A 7,848-nucleotide genomic window follows, 5' to 3' on the forward strand; every position below is an offset into this window, starting at 1 on the left:
GTTTCGGAGCAGCTGCTGCTGGAGACCATGAGGTCCCAACGGCTGTGGGCGGAGATGTCCAAGGGACCCACAGGTTGCAGCCCTGGAACATGTTTCACGGGTGAAAGAAGGTGGATGTGGAATCTCACCCCGTCAGGAAGGCCAGTAGGACCTGGCTGTTAGCTTTCAGAATGAAGGGGACAGAGTGCTTCTTCTGCCAGAAAGGGAGTGGAGGCAGAATTCCACCTCGTCGGAGGTCACATTTGGCTGGCTGTTTAAGTCCAGACATGGACGAGTGTGTTTAGATGTATTAGCGTCTGCTGTTTTTGTTTTGTTCTTGTCTTTTCTGATCTTTATCATGGGACAGACAGTTTCAACCCCTTTGTCGTTGACCGAGGACCATTGGACAGACGTTAGGGTTAGAGGATGGAACTTATCAGTGAACGTTAGGAAGAAGCCCTGGAAGGCTTTCTGCACCTCGGGTTGGCCTACCATTGGGGTAGGCTGGCCGCCCGAGGGAACTTTCGTTTTAACCACCATCAGGGCTGTGAAGGCTATTGTCTTTCAGGAGGGATCAGGGATCGGGAGCGCATCCAGACCAACAGCAGCACATCATAGTGTGGGAAGATCTAGCAAGGTTCCCTCCCCTGTGGGGCCAGCCTTTCCTCCCACCATGTTGTCCCAGCTCCAGGATCCTGGCTGTCCAAGAAAGTGTGGTGAACGAGATGCAGAAGCCACGGTCCAAGGGGGATGGCGAGCATTGCGTTCCACTGGCACCCACCCTTATGATTTACCCTGAGATTGAAGAACCCCCTGAGTGGCCTGCTCCCCCACCCCCACCATACCCTCAAGCACCCCAACCTGTACCCCAACCCGAAACCCAACCTGCACCTCAACCCTCAGCTCCTCCAGCCTCTCTTCCGGAAGGGAGGGGGGTCCCTCGACAAGAACGAGGAGCCAGCAAGGTGCCACCCTGGAAAGACCAGCTGACTCCACTGTGATGCTTCTCCTCAGGGTTGTAGGGCCATTCCCAGCTGATCAGAATGAATTACAACTTTTGCAGTATTGGCCCTTCTCTTCCTCTGATCTTTATAATTGGAAAGCTAATCACCCTCCTTTTTCAGAAAACCCTACAGGGCTTACAGGGCTGGTCAAATCGCTGATGTATTCTCATCAGCCGACTTGGGATGACTGTCAGCAGCTTTTGAAGACCCTGTTCACCACGGAGGAGAGAGAGAGAGAGTCCTCCAAGAAGCCCAGAAAAATGTCCGGGATGGTGCCGGACACCCTGTCCAGATGCCGGCCAAAATAGATGAAGGATTCCCTTTAACCCACCCTCAATGGGATTATAACACTGCACAAAGTAGGAAACGGCTGACCAATTACTGGCGGTATCTGGTGGCATGTCTCCAGGGAGCTGCACATATACCCACAAATTTGGCAAAGGTAAGAGAGGTTATGCAGGGGATGACTGAACACCCCCCCCCTCAGTCTTTCTAAAAAGACTCATGGAGGCCTACAGGAGATATACCCCTTATGACCCTACATCTGAAGGGCAGTGAGTCTCTGTAATTATGACTTTTATCAGACAATCAGCCCCCAATATCCTAAGGAAACTGCAACGGATTGAGGGATTACAGGACTATACTATAAGGGATGTGGTTAAGGAAGCTGAGAAGGTGTATCATAAGAGAGAGACTGAGGAAGAGAAGCAAGAGAGGGAAAAGAGAGAAACAGGAAGAGGAAGACAGGAGAGACAGGAAACAGGAGCAAAACCTGACTCAGATCCTGGCCACAGTGGTAGGTAGAGAGAGGGGAGGTAGGACTAGACAGTTAGAGAACCTGAGAGATGAGAAACGGCAGGGGCCAAGGAGACCCAGAAGAGATGGACCGCCTCTAGAGAAAGATCAATGTGCTTACTGTAAAGACAAAGGTCACTGGGCTTGTGAATGCCCAAAGAAGAAACAGGGAGCAAAAGTGCTGTCCCTGGAAGATGATGAAGACTAAGGGAGACGGGGCTTGGCTCCCCTCCCTGAGCCTAGGGTAACGTTAAAGGTGGAGGGGACCCCTATAAACTTCTTGGTCAATACTGGTGCAGAATATTCAGTGCTTAAAACACCTTTGGGTAAGATTAAAAACAAGAAGACGCTAGTGATTGGGGCCACAGGACAGAGACCACACCCTTGGATCACTTCCTGGATGGTAGACCTGGGGAGGAGCCAGGTGGTTCACTCATTTCTAGTCATCTCAGAGTGTCCTATGCCCCTGCTTGGAAGAGACTTATTAACCAAGCTCAAGGCACAAATAACTTTTGCCCACTCCAGACCAGAACTGTCCTGGGGGACTGAGATGCCTCAGACCCTAGCATTGTCTTTACAATTAGGAGAAGAGTATCAGATTTATCAGAATAAAATGGACCCTCCCGAGGGACTACAGGACTGGCTTACCGAATTTCCCCAGGCATGGGCAGAAACCGGGGGAATGGGAATGGTGAGACGAGTTTCCCCCCGTGGTGATTGAGCTCAAGTCGGGGGCCACTCCCATTGAGGTCCGACAGTACCCCATGGGTAAGGAGGCACAAGAGGGCATATGCTCCCCTATCACCAGACTGCTCCAACTAGGGATCCTAGTCCCATGCAAGTCTCCTTGGAATACCTCCCTACTCCCAGTAAAGAAACCAGGGACAAATGATTATCGCCCTGTACAGGACCTTAGGGAGGTCAATAAAAGAGTTCAAGATATCCACGGCACCGTGTCGAATCCTTACAACCTGCTTAGCATGCTGCCACCTGAACGAACCTGGTACACGGTCTTAGGTCTTAAAGATGCTTTCTTTTACCTAAGATTGAACCCTAACAGTCAGCTTTTGTTTGCTTTTGAATTGCAAGACCCGGAGAATGGAAGAACTGGGCAGCTTATGTGGACTAGATTGCCCCAGGGGTTCAAGAATTCGCCCACCTTGTTTGATGAGGCTTTACATTGGGATCTTGCCTCTTTCCGGGCCAACAACCCCCAGGTGAGGTTTGTCCAATATGTAGATGACCTTTTAGTGGCCACGGAAACATGTGTGGAGAGTGAACTTGGGACTCAGAAGATCCTGGCCAAGTTAGGTGAGTTGGGGTATTGGGTTTTTGCTAAAAAGGCACAGCTTTGCTGGACTGAATTGACCTACCTTGAATACACTCTAAGGAATGGGTAAAGATGGCTCACTGAAGCTAGGAAATGGACTATAACACAGATCCCGACCCCAACCACCCCTCGCCAGGTAAGAGAATTCCTGGGGACTGTGGGATTCTGTAGACTCTGGATCCCAGGGTTTGCCACTCTGGCAGCCCCATTATACCCTCTAATGAAAGACAAAGAAAAGTTCCTTTGGACTAAGGAACATCAACTGGCCTTTGAGGCTCTAAAAAAGGCACTGTTGCAGGCCCCTGCCTTAGCTCTGCCAGATTTAAATAAGCCTTTCACCCTATACATTGATGAGAGAAAGGGAGTGGCCAGAGGGGTCCTTACTCAGACCCTAGGACCCTGGAAGCGCCCAGTAGCCTATCTGTCAAAAAACTGGACTCTGTAGCCAGCGGATGGCCCTCCTGCCTGAGGGCAATAGCGGCCACAGCTCAGCTGGTGAAAGATGCTGATAAACTGACGATGGGTCAAAATTTGATGGTGGCGGCTTCACACGCTCTCCAGAGCATTATCAGACAGCCCCCAGACCGCTGGATGTCCAACGCTCGTATGACCCACTACCAGAGTCTGTTGCTAACTGAGTGGATAACTTTCACTCTGCCTGCCATTCTCAACCCTGCTACCTTGCTGTCTGAGGCCAGCAAAAACCCAGTGCACCACTGTGAGGAGATACTGAAGGAAGAAACTGGGACTCGGCCAGACTTATCTGACTGACCCTGGCCTCGAGCGATGACCTGGTTCACCGATGAAAGCAGCTTCATAGTGGAAGGTAAGCGCAGAGCCAAGGCAGCAGTAGTGGACAGGAAGTCTGTTATCTGGGCTAGCAGTTTGCCTGAAGGAACATCAGCTCAAAGGGTGGAACTCATTGTCCTAACTCAGGCTCTAAGGCTAGCTGAGGGAAAGGCTATTAATATCTACACTGACAGCCAATATGCCTTTGCAATGGGTCATGTACACGGGGCAATCTATAGACAGCGTGGACTGCTGACATCCGCTGGGAAAAACATCAAAAAAAAAAAAAAAAGAAGAAATACTTAGCCTACTAGAAGCTGTTCATTTGCCCCATAAAGTGGCGATCATCCATTGCCCTGGACATCAAAAGTGAACTGGACCCATAGAAAAAGGAAATCAGATGGCAGATCAGGTGGCTAAAGAGGCAGCACAGGGACCGATGACTTTGGCAATTAAGATTACGCCTCAGCTGGGTGAGGGGATCACAGAAAAAAGGACCCTCACAGAAGAAGAGGGGCTGAAGTATTTGGCTAACATATACTGCCTCACTCACCTAGGACTCAAAAAGATGACAGAGCTAGTACCCTACATCCCCCTACCATATCCCTAGTTTACAAAAAGCAGTGGAAGATCTAGTAGAGAACTGTCGAGCATGTGCACTCATCAATGCCAGGTCCAGAAAGTGCCAGGGCAGAAGACGCTTATGAGGAGACAGGCCTGGGACTTACTGGGAGGTCAACTTCACTGAAGTCAGACCAGCTCAATATGGAGATAAGTATCTTTTAGTCTTTGAAGATACCTTTTCAGGGTGGGTTAAAGCATTCTCCACCAAGAGAGAGAGATGGCTAATGTGGTAGCCAAGAAGATACTCGAAGAAATCTTTCCCCATTTCGGGATACTTAAGGTACTTGGGTCAGACAACGGACCTGCTTTCATCTCCCAGGTAAGTCAGGGATTGGCCAGGCAGCTGGGGATAAATTGGAAATTGCATTGTGCTTACAGACCCCAGAGTTCAGGGCAGGTAGAGAGAATGAATAGGATTCTAAAAGAGACCTTAACAAAATCGACCTTGGAAACTGCCAGGAGTGATTGGACAACCCTTCTCCCTTATGTCCTATTCCCAGTTCAGAAAACCCCAGGAGCCTCAGGTCTAACTCCTTTTGAACTAATGTTTGGAGCACCTCCGCCAATCTATGTGACTATGGAAAATAGGACTTGCCCTGATGTTTCCTCCATTCCCTCATCTTGCCTTCTAGCCCAGCTGAAGCCCCTCAAGACCGTGAGGAGAGAAATCTGGGAGCAGTTGAGGCAGACCTAAATCACTGGCAACTTGCAGGTGCCACATCACTTTGAAGTTGGGGACACGGTCCTGGTGAGGAGACACCAAGCAGGGAACCTTGAACCGTGGTGGAAAGGGCCCTACTTGGTACTGTTGACTACACCCACCACCCTTAAAGTAGAGGGAATCCCTTCATGGGTACATGCCTCTCACGTTAAGAGAGCTCCCCCTGAGACTGACCATGATGCGTGGGCTCTGGAAAGGACTAATAACCCTCTTAGGTTGTGCTTGCATCACAGGAGTGACTCAGGACAGAGACTTCAACCCCCACACTCCAATTCAACAGACTTGGGAAGTGCTTAATGAAGGGGGTGGGGAGACACTGCATGGTCAACCACCGCAGTACAACCTCCGTGGACTTGGTGACCCAACCTCACACCTGATATTTGTAAGTCAGTAGCAGGGTCACTTACCTGGGATCTCCCCGACCATACCGACCTCCATAAACCACCCCCTGAGGAACAGTGCCGCCCAAACGGGATAGGGAGCACATTTGGACGCTTGGGACAGTTCTACTGAGCCAACCTTCAGTCAGCAGAATTTTATGTTTGCCCTGGTCAAGGCCAACCATGAAAGCTTCGGCATCAGTGTGGAGGGGCATCGGACTTCTACTGTGCTGCATGGGGTTGTGAGACCACAAGTGTAACTTATTGGAATCCTATCTCTACTTGGGATCTGATCACAGTAAAAAGGGGTAGTAACTATGACTTGCCCAACCAAGGTGAAAGAAATCATTACAAATACCCTGAGAATGGGTGTGCCTTTAGTAACAGCCCCAATGGACCTTGCAAAGGTAAATATTGCAACCCCATACGTATAAGATTCACCGACAAAGGGAGACAAGACCATAAGAGCTGGCTTTGGGGAAATAATTGGGGTTTGCGATTGGACGCTCCAGGGAAAGACCATGGATTGATTTTCAGAATCAGACTGATGGTAGGAAGCTCTTCCACTGAGCCCATAGGACCTAATAAGGTCCTTCCTGAACAGGGCCCCTCTGCCAGGCCCAAACCCCCAACCCCTATGACAGTTCCGTCTATCCCAGAGACTGTGAATCCCTTCAATGTTGTCACTCCTCAGGAGCCCCCGACCATTGTTCCTACTAACCCTTCGACAGGGCAAAGACTGTTCAATCTGGTCAGAGGAGCCTGTTATGCTCTTAATAGCATGGACCCAGATGCAACTACCGACTGCTGGCTATGCCTGTCCTCAGGCCCTCCCTATTATAAAGGGATTGCTTATAATGGAGATTTTAATAAAACCAGTAGCCATACTTCCTGCTCCTGGGGAACAGGACAGAAATTAACCCTGACTGAAGTGTCAGGAAGGAGCCCTGCCCTCTGCATAGGGACACCTCCCCCTTCCCACCGACACTTATGTGGCCAGGACAGATACCAACTATTACCTTGGACCATCTCCAGTCGGTTGGTGGGCTTGTAATACAGGGTTCACCCCATGTGTATCAACTAGTGTTTTTGACTCCTCTAGTGATTTCTGTATTATGGTTCAGCTTTTACCGCGTGTATATTATCCTTCTGCCTCCAGCTTAAAGAATGAATATACCAGTAAGAGAATTAAGAGAGACCAAGTTACCCTTACCCTAGCTAGCTATGTTAATGGTGGTGGGTCTCACAGTGGGAGTAGGAACAGAGGTATCAGCCTTAAATGACGGTAGACAAGGAATCCAGTCTTTAAGAGAAGCTATAAATGAAGATCTAGGGATGTTGGAAAAATCTATAGATGCCTCAGAAAAGTCCTTAACCTCTCTTTCAGAGGTAGTATTGCAAAACAGAAGGGGCCTAGATTTGTTATTTTTAAAAGAAGAATGCTGTTTTCACGCAGACCATACGGGAATAGTCAGGGATTCTATGCAAAAATTGAGGGAAAGATTAGAAAGGAGAAAGCGTGATCAAGCAACTCAACAGGGATGGTTCGAGTCATGACACTCTAAATCTCTGTGGATGACCACCTTACTCTCTGCCTTAGCCGGACCAATCCTTATTATATGTCTGATTTTAATCTTCGGCCCCTGTCTAATAAATAAGGGAATCGCTTTTGTTAAGGATAGAGTAGATGCAGTGCAGCTTATGGTTCTCCAACATCAATACCAACCTGTAGTAAGGATAGAAGGAGAACATGATTCCCTCCCCTCCATATGAAGATACAGACCACTAAGATTCTAGGATTAGAATCATTTTTAAAAAGAAGGGGGAAATGAAAGAATTAAGTTTCAGAATCCATGAAAAAGGTGGCTCGTGTTAGTTAATTTAAAAGGATCCCAGGCCTAAGAAAAGTGGAACAGGCCTGAACAAAGGCTTCAGGCTGTTAAGCCCCAGGGACTGGCTGTCCCTAAAGATAAAAGACGAATGCAAGGACGTTGCAGCTATCTAAGCTGAATTATGGGCCACCTGGGCCCGGTGCCTCCCTGTCTCTTCTGCCCCCCACTCCTGACTTGGGCCAAACACTAGCCAAATGCCTTAGATTAGCACCAGACTCTTAAAATTGCTGATTACCCCGACCTGCACATACTTACTAACCCACTGTGTGCCAACTATGTCCCTACTCCAGTCTCTTATGTATATAAACCCCAAGCCTTTGAGTCTCGGGGCAGA

The 7,848-nt window shown here is 49.0% G+C and overlaps 1 pseudogene; it reads left to right on the forward strand.

Annotated features, from left to right (window-relative positions):
- The first annotated feature begins 337 nt into the window (after nucleotides 1–337).
- Nucleotides 338–7,179, forward strand: LOC110335074 (annotated as a pseudogene).
- The last annotated feature ends 669 nt before the right edge of the window (nucleotides 7,180–7,848 follow it).

The sequence above is a fragment of the Mus pahari genome, chromosome 17 (assembly GCF_900095145.1).
Source record: "Mus pahari chromosome 17, PAHARI_EIJ_v1.1, whole genome shotgun sequence".
In the NCBI taxonomy this organism is placed as follows: Eukaryota; Metazoa; Chordata; class Mammalia; order Rodentia; family Muridae; genus Mus; species Mus pahari.